The following is a 15836-nucleotide window of genomic DNA, read 5'->3' as shown; positions in this document are numbered from 1 at the left end:
CGCAGCACCTGTCCCTGACATCAGGCCCCGGCTCCGGCAGGTCTGGCCCGGTAGCGATGCCCGCTGAGGACTTCGCCCTGAGGAGCAGGGAAACGTCAACAACGAGGGCGGGGGGCTGGCCCCGAGCTGCCCGCAGTGGGGCCCGAGGGCCGGGCACGTGCCCGGGATGAGCCGAGGAGGGGAGCGGAAAGACTTCCTTTGACCTTAATATTTATGTTTCATTTTAGCTGAAGGAAACCAGCCTACAAATGGAGAGTTTGTATGTGCATGATAAAAACTTAGGATAATGCTAAGTTAAAAAAACAAAAAAAGGAGAAAACAATCAATCAAATGAATTGATTTAAAGAAATAAATTAAAAGGTTGCAGGTGATTCACAGGGCAAAAGTCCAGACGGTTGTAGACAAACACCTACCGTCTATGAAACAATGAAGTTGTTTGACTCACAGACCGTCTCTGAGGAGGGACTGACATTCAATGACACAAGCAGGAGCTGAGCTCGGGCATCTCAACTCCCGGACCCCACCAGCAGCATGTGCCCCATCCACATGGGAGGACTGAGTGCCCACTGTGCGCCACGCTGACGCTGGGCTCTGGGACCCAGCGGGCACCCAGCAGGCAGCTGGCCCTGTGGACGCAGCACCACGATGAGATTACCAGGGCTAGACAGCCAGAGGGCTGAGAGGGAAACCAAAACTAAGCAGGAGAGAAACACAGAGGGTGTGGAGCCAAGTTCCTGTTTCAGAAAGGGAGCTCGCTTGAGTGGAGACTGGAAGGAAGTGGATTCCAGAAGGAGCTCTGTGGATTTCTGGGGAATGTGTGTCCCGGGAAAGCCAAGGTCAGGTGCCAAGGCCCGGGGGCGGGGGGCGTGCTGAGAGGAAGACCAGCATGTCCGATGGGGCGGGAGTGGAGGCTCAGGACACGCAGGACGTGGGCTTTTACTTGGAGTGAAATGGGAGCCACAGCAGAACTGTAGACAGAGGAGTATCGTGGGGGGTCCTGAGCTTTAACAGGCAGCTGTGTGGACAATGGGCAGAGGTGATCCACAGAAGCAGGGAGAGGGCTCCATAACAGGTGTCCAAGACAGGAAACAGAGATGGCGAGAAGGGGATGAAGTCAGGATCTATTTTGGAGGAAGAGCTGGTGGGATTCACTAACCCTGGAGGTAAGGGAAACAGGGGAGTCAGAAGGGTCTCCGGCCACTTGCTAAGATACTGAAGACTGGGGAGGGAATGTGCTGGGCAGAGAGCACTAGTGTCTTACTTTGGCCACATTTGTTCCTGGGGAGGAGTCCACAGGGTCAGGAGAGGCTGATGGCACCAGGGGCTGGTGAGCTGAGGAAGAGTCAGAACCCGTGACACCGTGACTCACACTTGCTGCCGTCAGATAAGGCCCAGCCAGGCTGGAGCAGAGACGAGGAGGTCTCAGTCTCAGATCTCGGGGACGGACAGGCCGCCCCACACCAGAGGCAGGACAACCAGGCCCGGGCCAGGGTAGTGACAGGGACCTCTTTGTCCCTCCCTTCCTGCCAACCTCCCAGGTCACTCCTGGCTGAGATGACCCATCCCTGGCCTGCCCCTCACCCTGACCTGTGGACCGTGCGTGGGGCAGGCGGCTCCGTTATCCTCACTGATGAAAGGGATCCAGGCTGGTGCTGGCGACTTCAAAGCCTCCTCCCCAGTTAGATCCGGGAGGGCTGGGCTCTCACGATGGGATGGGGGTAGACCAGGGCATGGGGACTCAGGACCCTGCTCAGAAGTAGCTGTGCCCCCTTCGCTCCCCACCCTCCTCACTCTCAACTCCAGCCTGCTCCCCTCCGAGGCAGGGCAGCAGCCATGCATAAAACCCCTGCCCATCCCCAGAGCTTGGTCTGCCTGTAACATCTTCCCTGGGGAGTGGGACGGAAACACCAGTTTGGTCTCGGGCTTGGGCGTGTGAATCAACATCACCATGCAGTGCTGGTCACCAGCGCTAGTGGCGATGCCAGCTCATTCCATGACAGCTGCTGTGCAAAGTGCTTTGCCTGCTCACAATTTCCTGCAGCACACAAATGAGGTTGGTACTTCCGATATCACCATCACCTGGTGATGGGCACCTGCCTCAGAGCCCACAGCTGACAAATGGCAGAACTGGGAGTGGGACCAGGTCTGTGCACCACATGTTGATCATGTGCTTCACTTGCTGCTGAGAGCTGTGACTCAGTAGGCCTAAGAAGGTGCTGTCACGGCCCCAGTCACACAGCCCTGGGGAGGGGGCTCAGAGGGGCACACAGTCAGGCGGGTTTTGCGGGGGGCTGTCCAGGGCTCACACTGCCTCACTTCCCCACCTCCCAGTCAAGGCACCCAAACCCGAGACCCCTTATCTCTTCAGACGGAAGGACAGAAGGAAGGGGGAAGGCACCCAAGCTTCTGTTCTCAGAGGTCCTGCTCCCCCACCCCTGCCTTCTCCTAGCGGCCTTTTGCTTCCAGAAATTACGACATGTCCATGAACCTATTGCCCAGTTTCCTCCTGTTGTGAGAGTGTGAGTAATGCCTGGAGCTAGGTATGGCCAAGGCCTCAGATGCTCCTTGTAGGTGACAAGCAGGGATCAAAGACCGTGGTGGGTCCCCTGCCTGGGAGACCTTGGTGAAACTCTCTCCTGACCTTGAGTCCCCCACTGAGATCGCTGCTTAAAAAAAGCAAACAATAAATAACTTTTTACTGTGAAATAACTATAGATTCACAGGAAGTTGCAAAGATCGAACAGAGGGGTCCTGGGTGCCCATCACCTCATTTCCCCCGGTGGTTATTTCCTACATAATTACATATGGTAACAAAGCCAGGAATTTGACAAAGATACAATTTTATCACCTCTGTAGATTCTATAACCCCCACTGCAATCAAGATACAGAATTATTCCATCACTACAAAGATATCCCTGTGCTGGCTCTGTTATAGTAACACACACATCCTCTTCTCCCCCATTATGCCTCACCCCCAGCAACCAGTAACCTGTCCTCCATCGCTATAATTTTGTCATTTTGAGAATGTTACATAAATGGAAGCATAAAGTATGTGACCCTTTGAGACCAGCTTTTTTTTTTTTTTTCACTCATTCTAATGCCTTCTGCATACATCCAAATCATTCCATGCATCAACAGTTTGTTCCTTTTTATTAGTATGTGGCATAGCATTCCATGGTTTGGAGGTACCACAGTTTGTTTAACCCATGCACCTACAGAGGGACATTTTGGTTGTTTCTGGATTTTGGCTGTTACAGATAAAGCTGCCAGGAACAAACTACACATCTATTAGCTCTTCTAATAGCTGTGTAGTGATATTCCATCACCATCTTAATTTGTATTTCACTAATGGTTAGTGATGGTGAACATCTGCCCACGTGCTTATTTGCCATCTGTGTGTCCTCTTCAGTGAAATGTCCCTTCATGTCTTTTGCACATTTTCTAACTGGATTGGTTTTTATTTTATATACACATATATGCATACATATATACATACATATATATATATATACATTTAAAACAGCATTACTGAGATAAAAATCATACCACACAATGGTTTTAGCATATTCACAGACTTGTGCAATCACCATCACAATTTTAGAACATTTTATCCCCTTGTTAGGCAGTTACTCCCCATTTCTTCTCAACTTCTGGTCCCCAGCTCTATGCAACCTCTAATCTACTTTATGTCTATAAAATTTGCCTTTTCTGGACATTTCATGTGAATGGAATCGTACAATATGTGGCCTTTTGTGACTGGCTTCTTTCACTTAGCATAATGATTTCAAGGTTCACCCATGTTGTCGCATGTATCAGTACTTCATCCCATTTTATTGTTGACTAGTATTTGCATGGATATGCAATATTTTGTTTATCCAGTCATCGTTCGCTGGACATTTGGATTGTTTCCACCTTTTTGCTATTATGAATAACGCTGCTCCAAACATTTGTGTTCAGTTTTTTGATTGGACATATTTTTTCATTTCTCTTGTGTTCCGCCTAGCAGTGGAACAGCTGGGTCATATGTTAACTGTGTTTTATCTTTTGAGGAACTGTTTTGATTGTTTGGTTTTTTTTTAATGTTGAAATTTGAGTTATTTATATGTTCATTCTAGATATGAATCCTTTGTCAAACATGTGGTTTGCAAATATTTTCCCCCATTCTGTAGTCTGTCTTTTAATTTTCTTAACAGTTTTTTTCTCAGAGCAAATGTGTTTAATTTTGATGAAGTCCAGTGCATTAATCCTTTCTTTTAGGGATCGTGCTTTTGGTGTCATTGTCTATGGACTTTTCACTAAACCCTAGGTCTCAACGATATTGAGTTAATTTTTGTATAAGGTGTGAGGTTTAGGTTGAGGTTAATTTTTTTTTTTTTTTTGCCTTTGGATGTATAATTAATTGCTCCACCACCATTTGTTGAAAAATTATCTTTCCTCCAATGAATTGCTTTTGCACCTTTGTCCAAAATCAGTTGGCTATACCTGTGTGGGGCTATTTTTGGGGTCTCTCTTCTGTTCAGTTGATTTATGTGTATATCTCTCTACCAATACTGCACAGTCTTGATTAGTGTAACATCATAATAAGCCTTGAAGTAAGGTAGAATGAATTCTCCCTCTTCATTCTTCTTCAGAAGTGTTTTCTATTTTAATTCCTTTGCCTTTCCATATAAATTTTAAAATAATCTTGTCTATATCTATAAAGCATCTTGCTGGATATTGACAGGAATTACATTAAATTGATATAACAATTTGGGGAGACCTGACATCTTTACTATGTTGAGCCTTCCAATTCATGAACACAGTATGTTTCTCCATTTATTTAGACCTTTTTTTAAAAAAATAATTTTATCTTTCTTTGGTGTTTTTCAGGTTTTAATATACCAGTTCCATATATGTTTTGTTATATTTACATGTAGGTATTTGTTTTTGTTTTCAGAGTGAATGTAAATGGAATTGTATCTTAAATTTTGGTTTCCACATGTTCATAGTATATAGAAATGTGACTGATTTTTGTGTGTTGATCTTGTATTCTGCAAACTTGCTGAACTCATTTATTAGTTTTACAATTTTTGTAGATTCCTTGTGATTTTCTACATAGACCATCAAGTCATCTGCAAATAGAGACAGTTTTATTTCTTCCTTTCAGATCTGTGCACCTTTTCTTGCCTTATTGTGCTGGGTGAAATTTCCAGTACTATGTTCTGTAGCAGCGGTGAGAGTGGCTGTCCTTGCCTTTCTCCTGATCTCAGGGGAGAAATTACTTAGTTTTCAACATTAAGTACATTAACTGTAGCTATTTTCATTAGTTGTAGAGTATCATGCTGAGGAATACCTAGTTTTCTGAGAATTTTTATCATGAATGAGTGTTGAATTTTGTCACATGCTTTTTCAGCAACAATTGATATAATCTTGTGATTTTCTTCTTTATCCTGTTAATATGGAGTATTACTTTGATTAATTATTAACTATTGAACCAGCTTTGCATTCCTGGAATAAACCTCACTTGATTGTGGTATATAATTCTTTTTACATCTTGCTGAATTCCATTTGCTAATATTTTGTTAAGCAAATGAGGGTTATTGGTCTGTAACTTTTCTCTCTTTCGTATCAGGGAAATACTGGTTTCATAGAATGAGTTGGGAAGCATTCTCTCTTCCATTTTCTGGAAGAGATTATGTAGAATTGGTGCTAATTCTTCTCTAAATGTAGAAATCTCCAGTGATATAATATGGGGCTGGAGATTTCTTTTTTGGGAGGTTTTTTGTTTTTTTTTTAACTTTATATATATTAAAAAAAAAAACACATTTTACAAACAAAACAAAGGAATAAGAAAAACAAATAACCTAAAATAACTACATTGCTTCCAACATGTTCCTACCATACCCCAAGAAAATTTACAAACCATAATCATTCCTGAGCATTCCCGTAACATTAAGATTACCCTCAATAGCTTATCTGTTCTTATTAGATTATCGTTTCCCCTTCATTAGTTGCTGTCTATCTCTAGGTCCCCTATATTCTACAATATAAAGCATTTATTTTACATTTTCCACTGAGTTCACATTAGTGGTAACATACGATATATCTCTTTTTGTGTCTGCCTTATTTCGCTCAGTTTTATGTCTTCAGAGTTCATCCATGTTGTCATATGTTTCACGATCCTGTTCCTTAATACTACTGTATAGTATTCCATCGTGTGTATATATCACATTTTATTTATCCACTCTTCTTTTGAAGGACATTTGGATTGTTTCCATCTCTTGGCAATTGTGAATAATGCTGCTATGAATGTTGATGTGCAAATATCTGTTTGTGTCACTGCTTCCAGATCTTCTGGGTATGTATCAAGAAGTGAAATTGCTGGATCAAAGGGTAACTCAATATCTAAGGAATGGGGAGGTTTTTAATCACCTTAATAGTTATAGGGCTATTCAAATAATCTACTTCATATTGGGTTAGTTGTGGTACTTTGTACTGTTTTGAGGAATTGACCCACTTCATCTAAGTTCTTAAATTATTTGTGTAGAGTTGTTTGTAGTATTCCTTTATAATTCTTTTGATGCTTGCAGGATATTTACTTATAATTCTGTTTAGTTCTTGATATTAGAAAGTTGTGTCTTCTCTCTTTTTTTGTCAGTATTGCTGATAAAATTTGTCAATTTTATTGATCTTTTCAATGACCAGATATTTTATATTCTCTAGTATTTTCCCATTTTCAGATTCATTGATTTCTGCCCTTATATTTATTATTTCCTTCCTCATCTTGCTTTAGATTTATTTTGCTCTTCTTTTTCTACTTTCCTGATATGGCATCTTAGACTATTGATCTGAGACTTTCCCTCTTTTCTAATATAAGCATAAATTTCCTTTTGTACCTTAGCTGCATCTCACAAAATCTGATAGGTTGTATTTTCATTTTCATTCAATTCAATGTATTTTTATACTTCTCTTGAGATATCCTATCTGGCCCATGAATTATTTAGACGTGAATTGTTTGGTTTCCAAATGTTTAGAGATTTTTCTGTTATCTTTCTGTTATTGATTTCCAGTTTGAATCTATTGTGGCTAGAGATACACTCCAAATGATTTCAATTCTTTCTTGTTTTTTGAGGCTTGTTTTATGGTCCAGGATATGGTTTATCTTGGCATATGTTCCACGGGTGCTTGAAAAGGATGTGTGTTCTGCTGTTGTTGGGTGGAGTGTTCTAAAGACCAGATCCTGTTGGTTGATAGTGTTGTCAGGTTCTTCCTTAACCTTGTTGATTTTATGTCAAGTTGTTCTATAAATTATTGAGGGAGAGTTCATATGGAAGTCTCCAACTGTAATTGTGAATTTGCCTATTTCTCCTCTTGTTTCTGTTTTTGCTTCACATATTTTGAAGGTCTGTTGTCTGGCGCATACACATTTAGGATTGCTATGTCTTCTTGGTGAATCGACTGTTTGCTATTTATATTCTGTCCCTCTTGGTACATGGTGATTTTCTTTGCTCTGATGTCTATTTTATTTGTTATTAATAGAGTCACTCCTATTTTCTCTTCTATCATATTTTTTATTGTAGAATATAACATATATACATAGAAGTGATAACTTTCTAAGTGCAATTCAACAAGTAGTTAAGGAGCAAATTTCAAAGAATGTTATGGGTTACAGTTCCACCGTTCAGTTATTTCCTTATTGTGAAATTTAACATATGCAATAATGTAATGTCTTTCAAAGTATGATTTGACAAGAAGTTATATAGGAAATTTCCAAAAATGTTATGAGATACAGTACCATAGTTTCATATGTTGTGACATATAACATATATACAAAAAGGTGATAACTTTCAAATTACAATTTAACAAGTAGCTATAGAACAAATGTCAAAGGATGCTATGGGTTACAGTTCCACCATTTCAATTCTTTCCTTATAGCTATTCTAATACCCTAGCAGTTGAGAAGAAGAAAATTATATAGAGATTGAGTATTCATAATCCTTTGTTAAATTCCGTCTTGTCTGTTGCTACCTCTTCCTCTAGTTTAATCACTTTCTCGATCTTCAGGGATGTCTAGGCAATGGCCACCCTAACTTGTTCATGTTGAAAAGGGGTGTTGACATTATGGGAAAAGGGAACACATCTGGTTGATGTTATTGAAGAGGCTATTGCCCCTGGGTTTTGTTGTTGATTTGTAGGATTTCTTTATATATGGAGGATATCAGTCTCTTATCAGACATATAGTTTCCAAATATTTTCTCCCATTGAGTTGGCTGCCTCTTCACCTTTTTGACAAAGATTTTTGAGGCAAAGAAGCCTTTGATTTTGAGGAATTCCCATTTATCTAATTTTTCTTTTGTTGCTTGTGCTTTGGGTGTAAGGTCTAAGAAGCTACCTCCTGTTATTACTAGGTCCTGAAGATGTTTCCCTATATTATCTCCTAAGAGTTTTATTGTGATGTCTCTTATATTGCGGTCTTTGATCCACTTTGAGTTAATTTTTGTATGTGGTGTGAGGTAGGGATCCTCTTTCATTTTTTTTTGTTATGGCTATCCAATTCTCCCAGCCCCATGTGTTGAAGAGACTGTTCTGTCCCGATTCAGTGGATTTGGGGGCCTTATCAAAAATCAGTTGACCATATATCAGGGGGTCTACATCCGAACTCTCAATTCAATTCCATTGATCAATATGTCTGTCTTTATGCCAATACCATGCTGTTTTGACCACTGTAGCTGTATCATAGGCTTCAAAGTCTGGAAGTGTAAATCCTCTGACTTCATTCTTCTTTTTTAGGATGTTTTTGGCAATCGAGTCCTCTTTCACTCCCCCCAAAATTTGATAACTAACTTTTCCAAGTCTGCAGAATAGGTTGTTGGAATTCTGATTGCAATTGAATTGAATCTATATATCAGTTTGGGTAGAAGTGACATCTTAATAATGTTTAGTCTTCCTATCCATGAGCACAGAATATTTTTTCACCCATTTAGGTCCTTTTTTATTTCTTTTAGTAAAATTTTGTAATTTTCTGTGTAAAGGTCTTTTATGTCCCTGGTTAAGTTTATTCCTAGGTACTTGATTTTTTTAGTTGCTATTGTGAATGGAATTTTTTTAATTGCCTCTTCAGTTAGGTCATTACTAGCATATAAAAACTTATGTGCATTAATCTTGTATCCCGCCACTCTGCTGAATTTTTTTTTTAGCACAAGTATCTTTGTCATTGAATTCTCAGGATTTTCCAAATATAAGATCATATCATCTGCAAATAATGACAGTTTTACTTCTTCTTTTCCAATTTGGATACCTTTTCTGTCTTTGTCTTGGAGAATTGCTCTTGCTAGAACTTCTAGTACAATGTTGAATAATAGAGGTGACAGTGGGCATCCTTGTCTCATTCCCGATCTTAGGGAGAAAGTTTTTCAGCCTCTCACCATGGGGTACTATGCTGGCTGTTGGTTTCTCACAAATGCCCTTTATCATATTGAGGAATTCCTACCTTTCCTACCTTTTGAAGTGTTTTTATCAAAAAGGGATGTTGAATTTTGTCAAATGCTTTTTCAGCATCTATCAAGATGATCATTTGAATTTTCCCTTTCAATTTGTTAATGTAATATATCACATTAATTGATTTTCTTACGTTGAACCTCTCTTGCATGCCAGGAATGAACCTCACTTGGTTGTGGTGTATGATTCTTTTAATGTGACTTTGGACTCGATTTGCAAGTATTTGTTTAGGATTTTTGCATCTATATTCATTAGGGAGATTGGCCTATAGTTTTTGTTTTTTTGTAGTATCTTTATCTGGTTTTGGTATCAGGATGATATTAGCTTCATAAAATGAGTTAGGTAGTGTTCCGGTTTGTTAATGCTGCTGGTTATGCAAAATACCAGAAATGGATTGGCTTTTATAAAGGGGGCTTATTCAGTTACAAATTTACTGAAGTCCATGAAAATATGCAAATTAAGGCATCAACATTAGTATACCTTCACTGAAGGAGGCCAGTGGCATCCAGAAAACCTCTGTTAGCTGAGAAGGCATGTGGCTGGCATCTTCTTCCTTTGCTCCCAGATTGTGTTTCAAAATGGCTTTCTCCCAGGATGTTTCTCTCTAGGCATCTGGGGGTATTCTCTTAGTTTCTCCCAGGCATACTCTGGAGTAGCAAAAGTCTACTTTCAATGGCTGTCTTCAAAATGTCTCTCTCAGTTGCTCTCCAAAATGTCATTCACAGTTGCTCTGAGTTCCTTCTGTTTGTCAGCTCTTTTATATGGCTCCAGTGTTTTAATTCAGACCCACCCTAAGTGGGTGGGGAACACCTCCGTGGAAATTATCCAGTCAAAGTTCTTGCCCACAGTTGATTGAGTCACATCACCATGGAAACACTCAATCAAAAGGTTCCAACCTAATCAACACTAATACATCTGCCCCCACAAGATTGCATCAAAGAACATGGCATTTTGGGGGACATGATACATCCAAACCAGCACAGGTAGTGTTCCTTTTCCTTCAATTTTTTGAAAGAGTTTGAGCAGGGATGGTGTCAATTCTTTTTGGAAAGTTCAGTAAAATTCCATCTGGCCCTGGGCTTGTATTTGTAGGTATTTTTTTTAAAATTCAGTTTTATTGAGATATATTCACATATCATACATTCATCCATGTTGTACAATCAACTGTTCACAGTACCATCATATAGTTGTGCATTCATTATCCCAATCTATTTTTTGAACATTTTCTTTGTACTACAAAAAGTAAAACTAAGAATAAAAAATAAAAGAAAAAAGAACACCCAAACCATCCCCCCCACCCTATTTTTCATTTCATTTTTGTCCCCATTTTTCTACTCATCCATCTACACACTGGATAAAGGGAGTGTGATCCATAAGGCTTTCACAATCACACTGTCACCCCTTGTAAGCTACATTGTTATACACTAGTCTTCAAGAGTCAAGGCTACTGGGTTGCAGTTTGATAGTTTCAGGTATTTACTTCTAGCTATTTCAAAGTATGTAGGTAGATTTTCGATGACTGATTGGATCGCTTTGCTTATGATTGGTTTGTTGAGGTCTTATATTTCTTCTTGAGTCAGTCTAGGTTGCTCATGTGTTTCCAGGAAATTGTACATTTCCTGTAAATTGTCTAGCTTGTTGGCATACAGTTGTTCACAGTATCCTCTTATGATTTTTTTTTTTTTTTTTACATTTCTTTGGGATCCATAGTAATTAGCCCCTTCTCATTTCTGATTCTGTTTATTTGGTCTTCTCTCCTTTTGGTCAGTCTAGCAATCTTGTTAACTTTCCCAAAGAACCAACTTTTGGTTTTATTTATTCTCTTTTTTTGTTGTTGTTGTTCTCCAGCTCATTTATTTCTGCTTTAATCTTTATTATTTCTTTCCTTCTATTTGCTTTAGGCTTAGTTTGCTGATCATTCTCTAGTCTCTTCAGTTGTTCAGTTAGATCTTTGATTTTAGCTCTTTCTTGGTATTTGGTATATGCCTTTAGAGCTACAAATTTCCCTCTCAGCACCACCTTCACTGCATCCCGTAGATTTTGATATGTTGTGTTCTTATTTTCATTCATCTCTAGATATTTACCTATTTCTCTTGAAATTTCTCCTTTGACCCACTGGTTGTTCAGGAGTGTGTAGTTTAACTTCCATCTATTTGTGAAAGATCTGGTTCTTTGGTGGTTATTGATTTCTAGTTGCACTACATTATGGTCAGAGAATGTGCTTTGAATAATTTCAATCTCTTTAAATTTATCAAGACTTGTTTTGTGTCCCAGCATAAGATCTATCCTGGAGAATGTTCCATGGGCACTACAGAAGAATCCCCTGGTACTTTGGGATGTAACAGTCTGTATATATCCGTTAAGTCTAATTCATTTATCATATTGTTTAGGTTCTCAATTTCCTTATTGGTCCTCTGTCTAGGTGTTCTATCTATAGAAGAGAGTGGTGTATTGAAGTTTCTTGCTATTATTGCAGACGTGTCTATTGCTACTCTTCAGTTTAGCCCATGTTTGTCTCATGTATTTTGGAGCTCCTTGATTGGACACATAAACATTTATGACTGTTATTTCTTCTTTGCAAATTGTCCCTTTTATTAATATATAGTGTCCTTCTTTGTCTCTTATGACATCTTTGGATTTAAAGTCTATTTTGTCTGATATTAGTTTAGCTACCCCAGCTTTCTTTTGTTGGAGTTTGGTTAGATTATTTTTTTCCATCCTTTCACTTTCAGTCTCTTTGTGTTACAGGATCTAAGATGGGTCTCTTGTAAACAGCATATCAACAGGTCATAGTTTTTAATCCATTCTACCAGTCTGTATCCTTTAATTGGAGAGTTTAATCCATTCACATTCAAAGTTTTACTGTGAAAGGAGTTCTTGAAGCAGCCACCATATCCTTTGGTTTTTAGTTGTTAAATCTATTCCCCGCCCCCTCTTTTTTTCCTTTAAGTTACCCTTACTAATCCTTTTCAATTCTGTGCCCTTGTCCAGACCTCTCTCTCCTTTCTTTGTTTCTCAGCTGTAGAGCTCCCTTTAGTATTTCCTGCAGGGCAGGTCTCTCATTAGCAAATTCTCTCATTATTTGTCTGTCTGAGAAAATTTTAAGCTCTTCCTCAATTTTGAAGGAGGGCTTTGCTGGATAAAGAATTCTTGGCTGGCAATTTTTCTCTTTCAGAATCTTAAAGATTTCATACCACTGCCTTCTCACCTCCATGGTGCCTGCTGAATAGCCAGTGTTTATTCTTATGTCATTTCCTTTGTGTGCTGGTTTGAATGTATTGTGTCCCCCAAAACACCATGTTCTTTAAATGCAATCTTGTGTGGGCAGACATATTAGTGTTGCTTAGGTTGGAATCCTTTGATTGTTTCCATGGAGATGTGACTCAATCAACTGTGAGTGAAACCTTTGATTGGATAATTTCCATGGAGGTGTTACCCTATCCATTCGGGGGGGGGGGGTCTAAATTAGTTCACTGGAGTCCTATAACAAGAGTTCACAAACCTCAGGGCAACTGAGAGTGACATTTTGAAGAGCTGCTGCAGCCTAGAGAGGAACATCCTGGGAGAAAAGTCATTTTGAAACCAGAACTCCAGAGCAGATGCCAGCCCCATGCCTTCCCAGCTAACAGAGATTTTCCAGACATCATTGGCCATCCTCCAGTGAAGGTACCTGATTGTTGATGCCTTACCTTGGATACTTTATGGCCTTAAGCTGTAACTGTGTAACCAAAGAAACCCCCTTTATAAAAGCCAATCCATTTCTGGTATTTTGCATAATGGCAGCATTAGCAAACTGGAACAGCTTGTATATGGTGAATCACTTTTCTCTTGCTGCTTTCAGAACTTTCTCCCTCTCATCAGCATTTGACAATCTTATCAGTATATGTCTCAGAGTAGGTTTGTTTGGATTTATTCTGTTTAGAATTCATTGGGCATCTTTGCTTTGCATATTTATGTCATTTAGAAGGGTTGGGAAGTTTTCCCCAACAATGTCTTGAAACACTCTTCCTAGCCCTTTACCCTTCGCTTCTCCTTCTGGGACACCAAATAATTCTTGTATTTGTTAACTTCATTTTGTCCATTTCTCTGAGATCCGTTTCAAATCTTTCAATCTTTTTCACTATTTGTTCTTTTTTTAATTTTTTTTATTAAATTCAGTTTTATTGAAATACATTCACACACCATACAATCATCCATGATACACAATCCACTGTCCACAGTATGATAACATAGTTATGCGTTCATCACCACAATCTATCTCCGAACATTTTCCTTACATCAGAAAGAACCAGAACAATAATAAAAAATAAAAGTGAAAAAAGAACACCCAAATCATCCCCCCATCCCACCCCATTTGTCCTTTAGTTTTTATCCCCATTCCTCCACTCATCCATACACTAGCTAAAGGGGGTGTGATCCACAAGGTCTTCACAATCACACTGTCACCCCTTGTAATCCACATTATTATATAATTGTCTTCAGGAGTCCAGACTGCTGGGTTGGAGTTTGGTAGTTTCAGGTATTTACTTCTAGCTATTCCAATACATTAAAGCCTAAGAGGTGTTATCTATATAGTGCATAAGAATGTCCACCAGAGTGACCTCTCGACTCCATTTGGAATCTCTCAGCCACTGAAACTATTTCATCTCATTTTGCATCCCCCTTTTGGTCAAGAAGATACTCTCAGTCCCACGATGCCGGGTCCACATTCATCCCCGGGAGTCATACTCTGCTTTGCCAGGGAGATTTACAACCCTGGGAGTCGGGTCCCACGTAGGGGGGAGGGCAGTGAGTTCACCTGTCAAGATGGCTCAGTTAGAGAGAGAAGGCCACATCTGAGCAACAAAGAGGTACTCAGGGGGAGACTCTTAGGCACCATTACATACAACTTTAGACTCTCCTTTGTGGTAATGAACCTCATAAGGGCAAGTCCCATGCTCGAGGGCTCAGCACATCAAACCGCCAGTCCTGATGCTCATGACAACATCAACACCAGTCCAGGTGAGGATGTCCAACACATCCGCACCTTCCCCCAGATCCTCGGGGCTGGGGAGGGGGAGGCTGTAAATATATTTTTTATTGTTTGCCCAAATTACTCTAGGATGTGTCACTATTTCACTCCAGCCTATACTAACCTACCTTATCTCACTTCCTATTCAAAGTTCCATGCAATTGTGGTGTCTGAACAAATCGACTGTAGAGTTGTACCGTTTAGAAAATTTAGATCCTGTACCAAATAGATATCTATTCCCTTGGTCTCATATGAAAGTTGAAGTTTTAAAACACAATCAGTTTCAACCTTTATCCTTTATCCTGGCTTGCCCTGGTCTTAACCAGACCTGCTTCATTCATATCACTAATTGATCACTATTTGTTCTTTTGTGCAACATTCAATTGCCTTGTCTTCTAGTTCACCTATTCTTTCTTCTGCCTCTTCAAATATGCTGTTGTGTGTCTCTAGTATATTTTAAATTTGATCCACAGTGTCTTTTATTTCCATAAAATCTGCTATTTTCAATTTACTCTTTCAAATTCTTCTTTATGCTCTTCTAGAGTCTTCTTGATTTCCTTTATGTCTTTAGTCATCTTGTTGAAGTTGTTTTGAGGATTTGTTCGTACTTCTTTAATTAATTTCTCTGTATTTTGTTTCTCTTCTGGCTTTTTAATTTGTTCATTTGGCTTGTCCATATCTTCTAGATTCTTCAAGTCTTTGTGATTTTCTGTTGGCTTCAGGGCATTTGCTTGTCTTGATAAGGTCATTTTGGGAAATGCAGTATTATTTGAGCATTTCCATATAATTTTGGAGAGCTACAGCTTGCTAAAGTGCAGCTTCCCAATTCCACTAGCAAGTGATGCTCTTGAGCTATAGCTTGCTGGAGTGCAGATTCCCTATCCTACCAGCAGGTGATGGTCTGAAGTTGGTCTTCAACTTGACAAGTGTGCTGGACAAGTCCAAACTGGGTGGGGAACCAATCAGAGCACCAGTTCTCCATGTGCACTGGGGTCTGCCTGCCCCGGGGCTGTGATGTGGGCCCTGAGCAGTTAGGCAGGGAGTCCACTCAAGGGCACCCTGCAGATCAAATGTGCCCTGCTCCCTGCCTGCTGTGATCCCACAAGCCTCTGGGGTGTGAGAGGGGCTCCTAATGTATTGGTATGGGGCCCTTTCCCATCTCTACTTCTTGACAGTGCACCCCCCGTGCACCCCCACCCCAAACTTCTGTGGGAGGAGAGTAAATGCTGCCTCCTGGGTTCTGTCACGGGATCTCCTGGCCATCTGGCTTTCATCAAGGTAGGTACATGGGACTGGAGAGCTGCTCCTCACTCCCTTACCTGGAAGTTGTCTCACCGCTGCTGGCCCA

General features: G+C 40.2%; 1 protein-coding gene across 1 annotated transcript in view; it reads left to right on the top strand.

The window, feature by feature from the left end:
• The first annotated feature begins 819 nt into the window (after positions 1-819).
• Positions 820-15836, top strand: part of CD22 (CD22 molecule) — a 34044-nt gene continuing 19027 nt past the window's right edge. Inside the window, exon 1 of the mRNA XM_037819170.1 lies at positions 820-836. The gene's annotated coding sequence lies outside the window, so the exon portion shown is untranslated. The remainder of the gene's footprint in view (positions 837-15836) is intronic.

Source organism: Choloepus didactylus, chromosome 27, assembly GCF_015220235.1.
Source record: "Choloepus didactylus isolate mChoDid1 chromosome 27, mChoDid1.pri, whole genome shotgun sequence".
Classification (NCBI taxonomy): domain Eukaryota; kingdom Metazoa; phylum Chordata; class Mammalia; order Pilosa; family Megalonychidae; genus Choloepus; species Choloepus didactylus.
Note: the sequence above shows the minus strand (reverse complement) of the source record. Positions and strands in the feature narration are given on the sequence as shown.